Source organism: Macaca thibetana, chromosome 19 (genome assembly GCF_024542745.1).
Source record: "Macaca thibetana thibetana isolate TM-01 chromosome 19, ASM2454274v1, whole genome shotgun sequence".
NCBI classification, from domain to species: Eukaryota; Metazoa; Chordata; class Mammalia; order Primates; family Cercopithecidae; genus Macaca; species Macaca thibetana.
The window spans coordinates 47,580,209-47,599,947 of record NC_065596.1 but is presented as its reverse complement, the minus strand read 5'-3'; the positions used below and the strand labels follow the sequence as shown (position 1 = coordinate 47,599,947).

The 19,739-nt window shown below is 41.2% G+C and overlaps 1 pseudogene; it reads left to right on the top strand.

The window, feature by feature from the left end:
* The first annotated feature begins 4,191 nt into the window (after positions 1 to 4,191).
* On the top strand, positions 4,192 to 11,515 carry LOC126941722 (pregnancy-specific beta-1-glycoprotein 2-like; annotated as a pseudogene).
* Positions 11,516 to 19,739: the final 8,224 nt, after the last annotated feature.

The following is a 19,739-nucleotide window of genomic DNA, read 5'->3' as shown; positions in this document are numbered from 1 at the left end:
GTGAACACCTCCACTGTGCCAAGCATTAGGTCACGTGACTGTGAAGAATTTACAATTTATTCACAGATAGCATGAAAAGCCACAGTCCATTTGCCATTTAGCTTATTTGACTGAGAGAAAACTGAGGCACAGGAAGGCACAGTCACTGAACCAGAGTCACACAAACACAAAAGGCAGATCAGGGTCACATGAGGTCTGTCTGCAGCCACAGGCCCATCCTCTCCTCCACCAGAAGTGAGGGATTACTGGGTTCCAACGACCCCATAGTCATTTATTGGCTCAAATCCTCTCTTCTTCGGCATCCAAACCTCAGAGGAGTGAGAGCAAATGGTCAGCTGATTAGTCTGTACTCCAGAACTAAATCACCTGCCTCAACTCGTCAGAGTCAGTGCAAAAAATGTCCAGGCCTCCCCCTCAGATCTTAACCCCTATCACTGAACCTGAAATCCTGTTTCCCAAAGTGTCCATGTCACTGGCTTACCGGACAAAGGACAGGACCTTGTTTTCTTTCCCCACTCACACCCTGCACCATCACGGGCCCAGTGAGAGACACACACTCAGGTGCTCTCACATAACAAATGAAGGAATTGAATGAAGAAATGAATGATCCATAACCTCTTTAGAGACTGGATCTCAGATGCAGAATCCTAGGAGGTCTAGGTCACACCTTTCCCTTGTCCTTCAGTGGCTGACACCCATCTTTCATCCCCCCACTACCTCTTGCCCCTAAAGACACCCCACCTCATGTAAGTCGAAACCCTTTGGCCACTGGAGGATTTTCAGGGCTCCCTGGTCCTGGACTGTGGAAATGGGGACACCTGGTCCCTGGGGTCTCTGAAGTCACTGTAGCCCCAACTGTTCACTGCCAGGCTGTCTCTGCCTCTCTCTGCTTCTCTGTGTCCCTCATCTTCCTCCCACTTCATTCTAACTGGCAAGCCCTGCCCTGCACAGCTTCTTCCTCCACCCCTAGGCCTTCCCCAGACACTCCCTCTAACTAGGCTGCCTTCTATTTCCTTCCTGCTAACACTGTGGAATTGTCCACCTCCCAGGTAATAGGAAAGGCATAGAAATGACCTGGAGTTTCCACTCCTACCAGGCTTCATCTCGAGCCAATGTCCCCAAGTCACTAAGAGAATTAACTTCCACTGTATCCCCATCCAGGGCTCTTTCCTGTTGTGAGGCTGATCTGTGCACAAGACACGTGGGACAGGGATAGGCAGCTCCTCCATCCATTCTTATAATTCCCAGACAAGTTCTTCTGGCCTCCTGCACAAACAAAACCAATTTATCCAGATGGTGATTTGCAGTAAAGAAATATTTTAATGACTCCAAGTCTGCCAAATAGGAGGACGGAGGTATATTATTACTCAAATCAGCCTCCCTAGTGGATCAGGGGTTAGAGATTTTTTCTTTTCTTAATTAAAAAAATTTTTTTTTAAAATATACTTTAAGTTCTAGGGTACATGTGCACAACGTGCAGGTTTGTTACATATGTATATATTTGCCATGTTAGTGTGCTGCACCCATCAACTCGTCAGCACCCATCAACTCGTCATTTACATCAGGTATAACTGTCATTGCAACCCCACCCCCAACCCCTCCCTATAATAGGCCCCCGTGTGTGATGTTCCCCTTCCCGTGTCCAAGTGATCTTATTGTTCAATTCCCACCTATGAGTGAGAATACACGGTGTTTGGTTTTCTGTTCTTGCGATAGTTTGCTGAGAATGATGGTTTCCAGCTGCATCCATGTCCCTATAAAGGACACAAACTCATCCTTTTTTATGGCTACATAGTATTCCATGGTGTATATGTGCCAAATTTTCTTAATACAGTCTGTCACTGATGGACATTTGGGTTGATTCCAAGTCTTTGCTATTGTGAATAGTTGCGCAATAAGCATACGTGTGCGTGTGTCTTTATAGCAGCATGATTTATAATCCTTTGGGTATATACCCAGTAATGGGATGGCTGAGTCATATGGTATTTCTAGTTCTAGATCCTTGAGGAATCGCCATACTGTTTTCCACAATGGTTGAACTAGTTTACAATCCCACCAACAGTGTAAAAATGTTCCTATTTCTCCACATCCTCTCCAGCACTTGTTGTTTCCTGACTTTTTAATGATTGCCATTCTAACTGGTGTGAGATGGTATCTCATTGTGGTTTTGATTTGCATTTCTCTGATGGCCAGTGATGAAGAGCATTTTCTCATGTGTCTGTTGGCTGTATGAATGTCTTCTTTTGAGAAGTGTCTGTTCATATCCTTTGCCCACTTTTTGATGGGGTTGTTTGTTTTTTTCTTGTAAATTTGTTTGAGTTCTTTGTAGGTGCTGGATATTAACTCTTTGTCAGATGAGTAGATTGCAAAAATTTTTTCCCATTCTGTAGGTTACCTGTTCACTCTGATGATAGTTTCTCTTGCTGTGCAGAAGTTCTTTAGTGTAATTAGATCCCATTTGTCAATTTTGGCTTTTGTTGCCTTTGCTTTTGGTGTTTTAGACATGAAGTCTTAGCCGATGCCTATGTCCTGAATGGTAGTACTAGGTTTTCTTCTAGGGTTTTTATGGTATTAGGTCTAACATTTAAGTCTCTAATCCATCTTGAATTAATTTTTATATAAGGAGTAAGGAAAGGATTTAGTTTCAGCTTTCTTCTTATGGCTAGCCAATTTTCCCAGCACCATTTATTAAATAGGGAATCCTTTCCCCATTTCTTGTTTTTGTCAGGTTTGTCAAAGTTCAGATGGCTGTAGATGTGTGGTAGTATTTCTGAGGGATCTGTTCTGTTCCATTGGTCTATATCTCTGTTTTGGTACCAGTACCATGATGTTTTGGTTACTGTAGCCATGTAGTATAGTTTGAAGTCAGGTAGCGTGATGCCTCCAGCTTTGTTCTTTTGACTTAGGATTGTCTTGGCAGTGCAGGCTCTTTTTTGGTTCCATATGAACTTTAAAGTAGTTTTTTCCAATTCTGTGAAGAAACTCATTGGTAGCTTGATGGGGATGGCATTGAATCTATAAATGACCTTGGGCAGTATGGCCATTTTCACGATGTTGATTCTTCCTATCCATGAGCATGGTATGTTTTTCCATTTGTTTGTGTCCTCTTTTATTTCACTGAGCAGTGGTTTGTAGTTCTCCTTGAAGAGGTCCTTTACATCCCTTGTAAGTTGGATTCCTAGGTATTTTATTCTCTTTGAAGCAATTGTGAATGGAAGTTCATTCATGATTTGGCTCTCTGTTTGTCTGTTACTGGTGTATAAGAATGCTTGTGATTTTTGCACATTAATTTTGTGTCCAGAGACTTTGCTGAAGTTGCTTATCAGCTTAAGGAGATTTTGGGCTGAGACAATGGGGTTTTCTAAATATACAATCATGTCATCTGCAAACAGGGACAATTTGACTTCTTCCTTTCCTAACTGAATACCCTTGATTTCTTTCTCTTGCCTGATTGCCCTAGCCACAACTTCCAACACTATGTTGAATAGGAGTGGGGAGAGAGGGCATCCCTGTCTTGTGCCAGTTTTCAAAGGGAATGCTTCCAGTTTTTGCCCATTCAGTATGATATTGGTTGTGGGTTTGTTACAAATAGCTCTTATTATTTTGAGATACGTTCCATCAATACAGAATTTATTGAAAGTTTTTAGCATGAAGAACTTTTGAATTTTGTCCAAGGCCTTATCTTCATCTATCGAGATAGTCATGTGATTTTTGTCTTTGATTCTGTTTATATGCTGGATTACATTTATTGATTTGTGTAGGTTGAACCAGCCTTGCATCCCAGGGATGAAGCCCACTTGATCATGGTGGATAAGCTTTTTGATGTGCTGCTAGATTCGGTTTGTCAGTATTTTATTGAGGATTTTTGCATCGATGTTCATCAGGGGTATTGGTCTAAAATTCTCTTTTTTTGTTGTGTCTCTGCCAGGCTTTGGTATCAGGATGATGCTGGCCTCATAAAATGAGTCAGGGAGGATTCCCTCTTTCTATTGATTGGAATAGTTTCAGAAGGAATGGTACCAGCTGTCAACATTAGACAGAGATATTCAAGGATAGTTTCAGAGGCACAGGACTAAAAAATCGGTACTGCTGATTGTTTGGGGATGGAATCACGGGGGCAGAGGGAAATGATCTGTTTGTAGTTGAATCTGACTCTAGGTGGGGACCACGTGACTGGCTGAGCCATTAGTCATGGGTATGGATGAGATCAGCGGCTTGTCAGAATGCAAAGAATGAGAAACATCTCAAAAGACCAATCTCAGGTTCTACAATAGTGATGTTATCTATAGGAGCAATTGATTACGAATTTTGTAAACTCTGGGCAAATGATATTTGAGCAGTAAGGGATTATAGAAACTGTGCCTACATTTTAGCAGAATTCACTGCTCTCCTATAATCTTACTCTCACGGTCTTTCACCAGTTTTGCAAAGGCAATCCCTGAGCAAAATAAGGGTATTAGTGTTATGGAGGAACTATTATCATTGTTTCTTCAAAGTTAAACCATAAACTAAATTCCTCCCATGGTTAGCCTGGCCTATGTCCAGGAATGAGTGAGGACAGCCAGCCTGAGACTAGATGCCAGATGGAGTCAGCCATGCTAGTTTGCTGTCACTGTTGTAATCTTTGCACTGACTCACCAGGGTGTCAGAGGCTGGGCAGGCTTGTAGTCTCCAAAGCCCATGGGCTGATTTCACCCATTTCACTCGTGACTCCATCCTCAGCCTACTATGGAACTCGCATTCTCCAGTCACTTTCTAGAGACTTCAGGTTTCCTGTCAGGCATATAAGAAGCTTGAAATTTGTCACTCGGTTCTAACAGTAAGTAAACAGTTGAACAAACTCAAAAGTCCACAACTAGTTAAAATACCTCAGAGATGGCCAGGCATAGTGGCTCACGTCTGTAATCCCAACACTTTGGGAGGCCGAGGCGGGCGGATCAAGTGGTCAGGAGATCGAGACCTTCCTGACGAACACGGTGAAACCCCATCTCTACTAAAAATACAAACAAATGAGCTGGGCGTGCTGGCGGGTGCCTGTAGTCCCAGCTACACGCGAGGCTGAGGCAGGAGAATGGCATGAACCCAGGAAGCAGAGCTTGCCGTGAGCCAAGATCGTGCCACTGCACTCCAGCCTGGGCAATAGAGCGAGACTCCATCTCAGAAAAAAAAAAAATGCTGTTAGAGAAATGAAGAATGCTTTTGATGCTTACTGGTAGAATGCACACAGCTGAGGAAAGAATCCCTAGCTTGAGGATGTGTCAATAGAAACTTCCAAAAATGAAACAGGAAAGTTCAAAAAGAGTAGGGGAAAAAAATGGAGCAATATATTCAACTTCATATTTATCATTTTGTATTGACAATAGCAATTTTTAAATTTTGTAGTTATGGGACAACTACCAAGGCTGTAACATTCACATAATGGGAATACTGGTGGGTTCGGGGACCTGTTGGAGGTGGCCAGGGGGTGCTATCTGATGGTTTTCCTGCCTGGGCCACATTCGATTGTTTCTTCATGATGATGCCATTTTCATAAGTTGGGATTCTTCGTGTGAGGGACACATGACCCAATGGCATCTCACTTAGACTCTTCTTAATTCACACAAACTTAAACTCTAGTTGTATTTCCTGAGGTTGAGAGAAAATGAAAACAGCACTTCACATACCTGTTTTGGGCTCCTCCCCATTTTTCCTAACTCTGCACAGAAATTAGAAACAGGGAGTTCTTTCTATATTTACTAACATAACACACATCACTTCTTTTAATTCAGCATCATTCCTCCCTTTATGTAATTGACACACTGACAAGTTCTGTCCTTTTAACGGGACTCTTTCTACTTAAGAACTTGCTAATTTCAAATCACCTTTGGCATCTTTCTTTGAGCATAATGTGATCCTGCTGGAATTCACCCCACACCTAAACCTTAATTGGGTATCAAGAGAAATACTACTACCAGCAATTGATCTTAGATGTTTGGACCATCAGTAAAAATTTCCACTTATGACAACATTTTAATGTTTCCTTCAAATTTTGTTTTGTTTTGTTTTGTTACTAGAGTCACATCATAACATAAGGTCTAAAATCCTGACAACTTTTTATGGGAAAATTACAATATTACAAATTGAGCATCCCAAATCCAGAAATCCAAAATCTGAAATGCACCAAAATCCAACACTTCTGACCACTGATGTGGTGCTAAAAAGAAGTGCTCACAGGAGCATTTTGGATTTAAAATTTTTCAGATGTGGGATGCTAACCCAGTACATCTACTGCAAATATTCCAAAATAAAAAAAGTTGGAACTCCAAAACACCTGGTTTTAAGTTTTCTGCATAAGGAACACTTTATCTGTATGAACTATAGGTATGAAGATCTACAGGAGATCTCTGGAACCTCCTCATCCTGCATAACTGAAAGCGCACACCCACGGAACAATGCCCTATTCCCCTCACCCCAGCTCCTGGAAACTACTATTCTACTCTCTGATTCACTGGAATCCACTGAGATTAGGTACATAGAGTAGTCAAACTCACAGAATCAGAGAGTAGAATGTCTAATGAGAGAAAGTATCTGCAAGACTTCTTCCCAAATATTGGTCTAATAGCCACCAAACACATATGGTCCATGAGGGCCAGACTTCCATCATCAGTTCATGCTCGCGCTTTCCACCAGTCAGTTCTGCATTTGCAAACATCCACATGTATTTCTAGAAAGATCCACATGGTCCTCACCTGCCCTCTACAGGGGGAAGGGAACATCATGGACACAGGACAGGGAACATGGTCTTGGTCCAAAGCTATCAGCTCTTGCCTGTCCCCTTCACTCTTTGTAGGTCATTCCTTGGACTCTGCTCTATCTTTAGAGGTCACTGGCTCAAGTCAGTCACTATGAGACAGCTGGGAAAACTGCCCCACCTTGTGCTCCACTGCCTGATGACTGAATTGACCTCCAGGCTTGACTCTGGTCTCCCCTGTGTTATTTCTGCTGAAGTACCCAGTCCAGGCCAGTTTTCCCACTACCCAAAGGGTTTAAGGACAATGGGAAGTTCCATCATCCGTCTCTAGGATGCCCTTGGAAAGGGAAGCTGCAGAGAAAACATACCTTGGGAGCAAAGTAAGACTGAAACTAAGAAGATTCTAGCACTGCATGCTCCAGATGAGGATCACAAGGTGGGCCAGGCAGGCAGTTGGAGAGGGAGGGACTCAGAGAGGCACCAGGGGCTCTGACTGCTGGACCCATGTTTTTCCATGATGCAATGATGCTGCTCAATTCACACTGGAGAAAGTCTGTGCTTCTCCCACATACAGAAGGCAGCCTCACAATCTCTGAGCCCTCAGATTGCCATGCATCTGTCTTGTAACACACACTCCTGCCATGGATTTTTAAGGACTTGGGTGGGCTGAAGTGGGAAATGCCATCTCTGATTGAAAAATGTCTTTGGAGGAATCAAAGGTGCCACACAGGACAATCTTCTCTCTGTTATCTGCACAGTGGAGACTCCCAAGCCCTCCATCTCCAGCAGCAACTTAAACCCCAAGGAGGGCACGGAGACTGTGATCTTATCCTGTGATCCTGACACTCAGGATGTAAGCTACCTGTGGTGGATAAAAGGTCAGAGACTCCCTATCAGTCGCAAGTTGCAGCTGTCCGAAAACAACAGGACCCTCAGTCTATTTGGTGTCACAAAGGATACTGCAGGACCCTATGAATGTGAAATGAAGAACCCAGGGAGTTCCAGCCGCAGTGACCCAGTCACCTTGAATCTCCTCTGTGAGTATCTTCTGTTCCTCTGTGAGCCAGGCTGCCATCCCAAATACACATGGCCAGAGGCCAGGCCTCCCAGTCCCTCTCAGGTGCAAGTACAGAGACCCTTATCCCCGGACATCAAAGCTGGCCATGAGTCCTAAGAGTAGGCTTAGGCTTGATCAACAATGGGAGAGAAGAGGCTGCTCCTGTCATGGGAGACTCAGGGTCCACAGTTTATGATGGGAGAAGTAGGTGAATGTCTCAGGCTCCTGATCAGTGAACACAGCAGGGATTTGGCTGGGACTTCAGTGTTGTGACTTAGCTCACAGGGTCACTGTGGCCCTTCCACAGACCAGGATTTTCCCTTCCCTCTGACAACATCAGCTGTGACTTTATTTTCTTTGCTCCAGATGGCCTGGAAACCCCCACCATTTCTTCTTCATACACCTATTACCATCCAGGGGAGCTCCCCAAGCTCTCCTGCCTCACAGACTCTCACCCACTGACAGAGCATTCTTGGCTGATTGATAGGAAGTTCCAGCAATCAGCACAAGTGTTTTTTATCCTCCAAATCACTAAAACATATAGAGGGGTCTATGTCTGTTTCATGCATAACTCAGTCACTGGTGGAACAAATCTCATAATCAAGAGGATCATAGTCCCTGGTAAGTGGATCCCTGGAGCACTGGCAATATGTTTTCCAGTGAAGTCTATCTGGCTATCAGGGAAGAGCCACCTGCCCTCTGCTAATGGAGAGGGAAAATAAAAAACCCAGGACAGGGAATATGTTTCTGCTCGAAAACCACGAGCTTTTGCCTGTGCCCTTCACTCTTTCTAGATCATTCTTTAGACTATACAGTAACAATGAACAATGTGAAAGGAAATTCAGAAAGAATTTCCATTCTCATTAACATCAAAAGGAATAAAATATTTTGGAATAATTTTAACCAAAAAGGTCTAAGGGTTATACCCTGAAAACTACAAATCTTTTCTGAATGAAATTAAAGATGACATCAATATGTGGGAGGACATTTCATTTTCATGGATTGGAAAAATCAATATTGTTAGGATGACAATACTACCCAAAGTGAGCTGCAGATTCAACGCAACCCCTACCAGAATCCCAGAAACATTTTTTTTTTTTGCAGAATTACAAAAATCTGTCCTAAATCTGACCTGACAGGCTCTTACTGATGACTGCCACAACAGAGACACTGAGAAAAAATGCAACCATGGAAAGGTGGAAAGTGTTCATGACATAGAAAATAGCAATCATTATTTCTCACATCCCAAAGCCTTAAAAAACATACAAGTGCAGCATGGCCAGTATGGAATTGACCAAAAACTAATCACCAAGCTAGAAACGTGGTGAGAAAAAAAAAGGGGCAAGAATGTATTTAGCCTATCACCTCCCACTTTTGCTGACTAATGTGATGCTGAAAAGAAATGCTCACTGGAACATTTTAGATTTTGAATCTTTCAGATTTGGGATGCTAAACCAGTAAGTATGTGACAAATATTTCGAATCAAAAAATGTCAGAAATCCAAAACACTTTTTGTCCTAAGTCTTATGCATAAGAAACACTCAATCTGTGTGAACTATAGGCATCGAGCTGTACAGCAGATCTCTAGAACCTCCCCATCTGGCATAACTGAAACTGCACACACGTGAACAACTTCTGATTCTCCCCACTCCCAGCTCCTGGCAACCAGCAGTCTCTTCTCAGATTCACTGTGGAATCCACTTACATGATGTCCCTTGAGTAGTCAAGCCCATGGAATCGGAGTGTAGAGTGTCCAATGAAAGAAAATATTTGCAAAATTTCTCCCCAAATTTGTCTCATATCCATCAAACACGTATGGTCCATGAGGACCAGATTTCCAGCAGTTCATTCCCACCCTTTCCACCAGTCCGTTCTGCATTTGCAAATGTCCACATGTATTTCTGGAAAGATCCATTTAGTCCTCACCTGCCCTCTGCAGAAGGAGAGGAAACTTAAAGAACCCAGAACAGGGAACATGGTTCTGCTCCAAAGCCACCAGCTCTTGTCTGTCCCCTTCACTCTTTCTAGATCATTCCTTGCACTCTGCTCTATCTTTGGAGGTCACTGGCTCAAGTAAGTCAATGAAACACCTGCAGAAAACTGCCCCACTTTGTGCCTCCACGGCCTGATGACTGAACTGACCTCCAGGTTTGACTCTGGTCTCCCCTGTCTTATTTCTGCTGAAACATCCAGTCCCAGGCCAGGCTGCTCAGTATCTTCAGGGTTTCAGGACAATGGGAAGTCCCATTATTACTCATCTCTAGAATGTCCTTGGAAATGGAAGCTGCAGAGAAATCACATCTAGGGGGGCAAAGTAGGATGGAATTTGGAAGGGGCCCAGCAGTTGCACATTCCAGGTAAGGAACCCAAGGTGAGCCAGCCAGTCAGCTGATTAGAGAGGGACTGGGAGGTGTATCAGGGACTGTGACTCCCACTGATTTATCTGTCCATGACCCAACACTGCTGCTCAATTCACACTTGAGAAAGTCTGTGCTTCCCTAAGACAGAGCAGGTGGCCTCACAGTCTTTGAGCCCTTAGATCATCATGCATCTGTCTTGTGACACACACACCAGCTATTGACTTTCAAGGACTCGGGTGGGCTGAGAGGTGGGAGATGTTAACTCTGATTGAAGGATGCCTGTGGAGGAATCAAAGGTGCCACACAGGACAATCTTCTCTCTGTTATCCACACAGTCCCAGGTTAAAGAACCCGGTGAAAACAGGATCCTCATTCTAGGCAATGTCACAAGAAATGACACAGGCCCCTATGAATGTGAAATATGGGACCAAGTTGATAGCACCCCCAGTGACCCAGTCACGCTGGATGTCCTTTGTATCTTTGGTTTTTGTGTGAACCAGGCCACCCGCTAAAATCCAAAGGAACACAGGCCAGGCATCTCAGTCTCTCTCAGGTCCAAGTACAGACACTTTTATTTCTGGACACCAGGGTTGGCCATGACTCCCTGCCCTGGAAAATTCTGGGTATGCACAGCCTTAAACAAAAATATAAGGGGAAGAGATGCTCTTGTCATGGGAGACTTGGAGTCTACAGCCTGTGATGGGAGAAACAGGAGAATACCTCAGGCTTTGGCCCAGTGAACACAGGAGCGTTTGGCTGGGCCTTGAGGGTGTGTCTTGGCTCAGAGGGACAGTGTGTCCCTTTAAGAGACCAGGAACATCCCCTTCCTTCAGATGACATCACCTGTGACTTTATTCTCTTTACTCCAGATGGTCCACACATCCCCAGCATTTTCTCTTCATCCCCCTATTACCGTTCAGGAGAAAAACTCTACTTGTACTGCTTCGCGGACTCTAACCCACCGGCAGAGTATTCTTGGACGATTAATGGGAAGTTTCTGCAATCAGGACAAGAGCTCTCTATCCGCGAAATTACTACAAAGCATAGCGGAATCTATGGTTGCTCCGCTCGTAACTCAGCCACTGGCAGCGAAAGTTCCGCATTCAAGACGATCAAAGTCTCTGGTAAGTGGATCCTGCATCACTGGCAATAGGGTTTTAGGTGGAGTCTATCTGGCTTTCAGAGGAGACCCAGGAAAACATTTTAATTCCCAGCCTGTGTCCCATTGGCAGAAGCAAATCCTAAATTCTCCTCCTGAACCCTCCCAATTTGTCTCTACAGACTCTCTTCTCCTTGTTTTTCTGTTTTCTCATGGCTGACCTTGTGTCCAGTCTGAGAAAGGTAGGGAGGGGGCTTTGTCAGCCCTGAGCCCTATGTGGTGGAAGAGGCTTCACAGAGGGACAAGAAGGAGAGTCCTCAAGGTCAAGTTGCTTCTCGCTGTCACCAACACATCCCTTTCTGCCACGTCTTTTTTTCTTTTCTCTACTGCATGAGCTACAAGGAGCATCCGAGGCTTTGAAACAAGCTCACATTTTTCCTCCAAATGAGAGTAGGAAACCCCTTGGATGAGAGGAGAAGCTCAGACCGCTCCCTAATCTGCTCCGGACTTCTCCAGTGACTGGCCCTGCCTGACTCCACCTGGTGTGGGACCAGCATGTGTGGAGAAAGAGCCCTGGTGGCCTGTCCTGAATTCGGCTAAATCGAACTGCCAGTTGATGTGAAGGCTAGGCTGCAGGGAAATTAAAAGAGAGGGAGCCTCGGGGCAGACTCTTGAGCTGTGTCCTGGCTATGAAATCACCAGCTGTATGAGGCTGTGGGCACAGCACGTGGGACACAGCACAGAGGACAGTGAGTGATGCACACTTGGAATAAATAGGGAGATTCACCTCTGGGGCTCTGCATGGCAGGAAAGGGGCTATGCCAAAAAGTGTGTATTTATAGAGTGTAAGACTACCAGGACACTTTATATATATCCAATATAAGGCTTATCATTAACTATTTCTAAGTGTGCAATTTAGTGTTGTGTAACCATCACACTATCCATTTCCAGAACTTTTTCCTTTTATCATATTAAACCTCTGTACCCAATAAACAGTAACTCTCACTCCTTCTCCCCCTATCCCTTAGCACATACCATTCTACTTTCTGTCTCTATGTAACTGGCTATTCTATCTTTTATAAATGGAATTATAGAATAATTATCCTTTCGTGTCTGGCTTATTTCAGTTAGCATAATGTCTTCAAGGTTCATCCACTTTGCACGATGTATTGGAATTTTATTCCTTGTTAAGGTTGAATAACATTTCGATGTATAGATACACCTCATTTCCCTACCCACTTATCTTTCAATGGACTTTTCCATTGTTTCCATTTTTGGCTATTGTGTGTAATGCTTCTCTGAACATCAATGTGCAAATATTTGTTCACATTTCTTTCAATTCTATAGGGAGTATGTCCAGAAGTGGAATTGCTGTATCGAATGGTAATTTATTGTTTAAATTTTTGAGAAACAGCCACAACACTTTTTACAGTGGCTATAACATTTCCCATTCCCATCAGCAATGCACTAGAGCTCCAATTTTTCCATCTATTTGAAAACATTTGTTTTGTGTTGCTGTCACTGTTGTTGTTTATCAAAGCCATCCTAATGTCTGTGAGGTGGTGTCACATTGTGGTTTTAATTTGCATATCTCTAAGTATTCGTGATGCTGAGGAGCTTTGCATAGGCTTATTGGATATTTGTATATCTCCCTTGGAGAAAACTCTATTTTAATTCTTGGTTCATTTTGTAATTGTGTTTTTGGATGTTTGCTGTTGTTAACTTGTAGTTTTTTGTGTATTCTGGAAATTAGTTTCTTATCACACTTACAATTTGCAAATATTTTTCTCGTTTCATGGGTTGCCTTCTGACTTTCTTGATAATGTTCTTCGATATATAAAAGGTTTTGATTTTTATGAAGTCCAATTTATCCATTTTATTTGTTGCCTATGCTTTTGTTGTTACAACCAAGAAATCATTGTGAAATGCAATATCATGAAGTTTTTATCCTATGTTTTCTTCTAAGAGTTGTATAGATTTTGCTCTTACATTTAGATCTTTGATCTATTGTGGGTTAATTTTGTATATGATGTTAGGTAAAGGTTCCACTCATTCTTGCCCTGGGATATCCAGCTTCTCCAATATCATTTGGTGAGAACACTATCCTTTCCCCATTGAACGATCTTGGCACACTCGATGAAAATCATTTGGCCATATATGCAAGTATTTCTTTCTGGAGTCTCTGTTCCATTTCATTAATGTCTATGTCCTCCTTTATGCCAGTACCACACTGTATTGGTTACTGGGGCTTTGTAGTAAATGCTGAAATCAGAAAGTGTGAGTCCTCCAGCTTCATTCTTCCTCTTCAAAGTTGTTTGTCTATTTAGGGTCATGATTTTCAATATAAATTTTAGGACAGATTTTTCTTTTACTGCAAAAATGTCACTGAGATTCTGAGAGGAATTATATTGAATCTGCAGCTCACTTTGGGTTTCATTGTCCTCCGGACAATAGTGAGTCTTCTAATTCACGAAAATAAAATGTCTTTCATTTTATTGATGTCATCATTAAGCAATATTTTATGGATTTCAGGTATAATTATTTCACCTCTTTGGTTAAACTTATTCCTAAATATTTTATTCTTTTTGATATTAATACAAATTAAATTTTTCTTCTTAATTTCCCTTCAGATTGTCCATGGTTAGTGTATTGAAATATGACTGATGTTTGAATGTTGATTTTGTATTGTGGAACGTTACTGAATTCATTCATCAATTTTTATAGGTTTGTTCCATCTTTAGGATTTTCTACATATAACTTCAAGTTATCTGCGAACCGAAATAATTTTACTCCTTTCTTCCAATTTGAATGTCTTTTTTATAATTCTTGCCTAATTTTTCCGACTACACCTTTCAATACTACATTGAATAGAAGTGTCCAAAGCAGCATCCTTGTCTTGTTCCTGCTCAAACAGGGAAAGCTTTCAGTCGTTCTCCGTTGAGTATGATGTTAGCATTGGGTTTTTCACATATTGCCTTTATGTTGAGGTGGTTTCCTTCCATTCTTAGAATGTTTTTATTATGAAAAAATATTGAATTTCATCAAATGCTTTTATTGATTCAATCTTATTACTGGTTATAGTTCTATTCATATTTTTGTGTTTTTCAAGGAATTTGTCTATTCCATCTAGGTTATACAATTTATTAACATACAATTATTTACAGTAATTTCATAATCATTATTTTATTAGAATTGGTAGTAATCATTTCATTTTCTGTTTTTTCTTTTTACTTTTATTTTATTTTTTTTTTTTTAGAGAGAGACAGCCGCTCACTCTGTAGGCCAGCCCAGGCTGAAATACAGTGGTGTGAATATGCCTCACTGCAGCCTCAACCTCCTGGGCTGAAGAAATTCTCCTTCTTCAGCCCCCCAAGATACTAGGACTACAGATGCTTGCCACCATGCCCAGCTAATTGGTTTTAATTTTTTTTTTGTAGAGACAGTGTCTCCCAAGGTTACCTATGCTGGTCCAAACACCTGGACTCAAGAAATCCTCCCATTGTGACCTTCCAAAGTGCTAGGATTAAAAGATGACCCACCATGCTTGGACTCCATTGTCATTTCTGATTTTAGTAATTTTAATCATCTCTCTTTTTTTCTTAGTCTAGTTAATGGTCATCAATTTTGTTGATTTTATTTTGAAGAATCAACTTTGGTTTCATTAACTTACTGTATTCTTTTTCCATTCTCCATTTTATTTTTATCCACTCTAATCCGTATTGTGTCCTTAAATCACTGTGCTTGGGTTTAGTTTGTTCTTCTTTCATATCCTGAAGCATGAGAGAGCTTGCTTCATACGATTCTTTTAAAGGTTTATTGCAGTCAATGAAACAAGATGCCACACACAGACGAACCAATGTCAGCTGCTATATTACTACTGTCATCATTAGCCTTGAGGTCAAATAGTCCCAGAATGAAATCTCAGATCCTCCTATTAGTAGCCATATGACACCAGGAAAGTTTTTACACTACTCTAAGCTTCTGTCTTTTCATCGGCAATATGGAAATAATATGTAACTGACAGGGTTACTGTGTGAAATAAATGAGGTACAGATAAAGTATTTAGCACAGGGCCTGGCACATAAGATGTGCCCCTCAACAGTACCTATTTCCATATATATATATATAGAAAAAGAGGTAACACATAAAACACTAGGACATGGTTACTGACTACTTGTGGGAGAGAAAGGAAAAAATCTAAGTGTAAAGAATCAATCCTGATTTTTTTTTTTTTTTTTTTTTTTTTTTTTTTTTTTACCAACTGAGATGCATCCAGGATAGGACTAAAGAAATAAGATAAATTATCAGGGAGGACACCTGTGAGGGAATGTGGGGCAGGCATGAAGGTAGTGTGGGAGAACCCACAGACCACTATGCAAAGCTGACTCCTGTGAAAAAGAAAGGGAAAGAAATTTTAGGTATCAATGCAGTTCTTAAGACAGTTTTTGCAAGGCTGATGGGGTGTCCTCCAACCAGTCACCCATTAGAGTTAAAGAGAGCCTCAGAGAACTATGCTTGCTTTCATGCCCTTGCTGGGAGCCTGTGGGAAGGAAGCTTTCTGTGTAAAGGAGGTGGTGAATTTGAAATGCCCTGACCTGGGCCTTCTGTCAATCAGGTCCCTGCCACGGACACCTGGCAGGGTCTCATTCATGGCTGCCACCACAGAGACACTGAGAAAAAGATGCAACCATGAAAAGTTGTAAAGGTGGATAGTTTTACTGACATAGAAGATAGCGATCAGCCTTTCACACATCCAAAAGCTTTCTGAAATATCTGAGTGTAGTAGAGAATTGACAGAGGACTGATTAAAAAAACTTAGAAACATGGTGAGAGAGGAAAAAAACTAAAGGAATATAATAATCTCCCATCAACTTTCCAACAGAAATAATGCATTCCTTGAAGAAACAATTATAGAGTACCTCATGTTACATGCTGGTTCCTGAGGTTCCCCTCTGTAAAGTAACATCATCTCCATTCCTTCTTTTCTTTTCTTTCCATGACAGCTTCTTCAGGAAGAGGACATCTATCCTGGCATTAATCCGACATAGCAGCCGTGATGTCATTTCTGTATTTCAGGAAGTCTGGCAGGTATGATGGTCTTTTCTCTTGTACCATTTCCTGCAGGGCTGACTGCCATGCTTGGGAGAGGGAAAAGACTTATTGGCCTGTATCTGGGACTGGATCTCCTCATTCCTCCACCAAACTCCTGCTTCTCAACACTAATTCCTGCAGTTCCCTTTCTCCCTGGCCTTCATGCTCCCTCTACCCCAATGTCTTTTAGCCATAATTGTCTCGTTTATTTCTCAGATTCAAATGAGAAACACAATTTCACATTGTGAAACCCTCTTCATTACTTTTCACATCTCTCAATAGTGTAATTTTCTCCATTCCCATAAAGACCAACCACTTCTCAAAGTGTTGCTTGACTTCTTGTGTCCAGACTTTGAAACCTTCCTTGCATATGACTGCCTCATTACCTTTCTAAAATCTAGTTAGTTCACTTAATCAAGAATCTCCAGGGGTCTACACTAGCCCATTTGGTAAGTTCACATTTCTTCTATTTACTAATCCTTCTCACTTCCTTTACCTCTACTTCCTAGTATAATTCCTCCATCCTAATTAGAACTGTCTTCCTACACATCCCTGCCCCTTCAGCCATATAGACATAAAATTCTTAGTTCCAATGCTATGTCTAAAAACAGGATGAACTCCCCTCCACCATCTGCACTACAGACTTAACCACTCCCTTCATCACAAGCAACCTCTGACGTCGTGGAGGAAAAAGACTTTAGGATTAGCTTGTCAACCTGAGACTCAGAACACCATGTATGTGTGGTGGAGACCTTTTCCTGATGACTAATTCACTTGTTCAAAAAAGATACAGAAACGAAGAAGGCAAGGTCCCTACCCCAGGGGACATAAAGCATAAGACAGGAAATGAGATCTGAAATTCATCATGATACCAAAATAGAAAAAAAGTGAAGGTCACAAGAAATCAGAGAAATCTGATGGGAAATATAGCTACACTTTGGAATCACTGGAAAACATTTTTATTTTTTATTTATTTATTTTTTATTTATTATTATTTTTTTCATTTTCATAATTTTTTTATTATTATTATACTTTAAGTTCTAGGGTACATGTGCATAACGTGCAGGTTTGTTATATATGTATACTTGTGCCATGTTGCTGTGCTGCACTCATCAACTCGTCAGCACCCATTCACTTGTCATTTACATCAGGTATAACTCCCAATGCAATCCCTCCCCCCTCCCCCCCGCATGATAGGCCCCTGTGTGTGATGTTCCCCTTCCCGAGTCCAAGTGATCTCATTGTTCAGTTCCCACCTATGAGTGAGAACATGCGGTGTTTCGTTTTCTGTTCTTGTGATAGTTTGCTAAGAATGATGGTTTCCAGCTGTATCCATGTCCCTACAAAGGACACAAACTCATCCTTTTTTATGGCTGCATAGTATTCCATGGTGTATATGTGCCACATTTTCTTAATCCAATCTGTCACTGATGGACATTTGGGTTGATTCCAAGTCTTTGCTATTGTGAATAGTGCCGTAATCAATATACGTGTGCATGTGTCTTTATAGCAGCATGAGTTATAATCCTTTGGTTATATACCCAGTAATGGGATGGCTGGGTCATATGGTACATCTAGTTCTAGATCCTTGAGGAATCGCCATACTGTTTGGAAAACATTTTTAAAAGTGGATGCTCAAGTCACACCCATGAGTTCCAGTTAAAAGGTCTGTAGAGGGACCCAGGCATTGATAATTTTTAAGTCTTCCCTGACACTACTAACATGTAATGAGGATGGAGAACTCTTGTTGTAATAGGTAGAACTTACAACTAGGTCAATGATTTTGAAGTAGAAGTACTGAAATTACCTAAGGAAGTTTTTGAACATATATAAGACTATACTTTTTTGGCCCTAATTATTAATGGGCTACACCAAGAACTCAGTAATCCAGTCGGGAAACTGAAGCTGAATGGAAAAGCCACCTTATTTTATATGTTAAAATATAGATAAAGCATTTTCAAATAAGTGATAAGTGTTGCTAAACCTTCTCTAAATAACATTTATGGGAATGTTAATAATATGAGTATTCTAGGCTGGGTGCAGTGGCTTATGCCTGTAATCCCAGCACTTTGGGAGGCCGAGGTGGGCAGATCATGAGGTCAGGAGATCGAGACCATCCTGGCTAACATGGTGAAACCCCGTCTCTACTAAAAACACAAAAACAAAATTCGCCAGGTGTGGTGGCAGGCACCTGTAGTCCCTATTACTGCAGAGTGTGAGGCAGGAGAATGGCGTGAACCCGGAGGTGGAGTTTGCAGTGAGCAGAGATCCTGCCACTGCACTCCCGCCTGGGTGTCAGGGCGAGACTCCATCTCAAAAAAATAAAAATAAAAATTAAAAAATTAAAAAAATTAGTATTCTAAAAACCATATGAAATTTCTGGAAATAGAATATTTTATCAGTCATAGTGTCATATGCCACAGAAGTAACTAGGTTTCTATGTGAACTGTGTCTTTACCGTAATCAACCAAATAAAAACCTCATTAGATTTTTAACCATAGTCATTTAAAATCTTTGTCATTCCCAGACAGTTGCTTTGATTCTTCCTTGAAGTATTTATAATCAGCTACAGTCCAAAATTGCTTTTTCTTTGAGGAGATATATGGAAAAGACTCTGACAATGACTGTTGAATACAAGTTTCTGATAACTTCAAGATCATACCACTGGACTCTCTGAGAACTTTCAAAATTTTAACGAACAGTGTGATAGCTTCATGAAATTCAAGACAAAGAGGAAAAAAACTCAGTTATGTTGGACTTAATAATCAAAAGGATAATGTTCTCATAATTTTTATTTGAAAATGTGTTGATCCTTTGAATGTTTTATTCTCCAGATTTATGAACTTTCTCTTTTAAGCTCTTTATACTTTACAGCAATTTGATAAAGTATACTTCTGTAAACAAAAGTCAAAACATTTGTTTTGTTCCCAATCTGAGTGCCTCAGAATTGGGAAACTATTTGTGAGTATTCATATGGTTATGGTAATAAAGTTATTTGCACAAGTTCAGTAAGAATCTACTCTCTTTATAACATGACACATTTGAAAACATTGGTTATATTACTAAGGCTTTGACTGGGATGTTCTATTTGAGAATATACATAGAATAAACCCATACGGAATGCAGGGAAAGTCTGAAGTTGGCCTTGGTTTGGCTTCCTAGTCTCAAGAGGTTTTTGGAAGCTTAATCTGAGAGTCTTATAAAACTTCTAAGAACGCAAAGTTTAAAAAGATTTTCTATGGTCCATTGCCACTCTTGCTGAACTTAGGTAAAAAATCTAGGCAAGTTTGGTAAGAGTCAACCTATTTTGCAAACAATTCATCCTACTGGAATTATCTTTGGTAAAAACACAGACTCCTATTTAAAGAAAAATTATGTTGAAAAGAAAAACTGTGGTATACC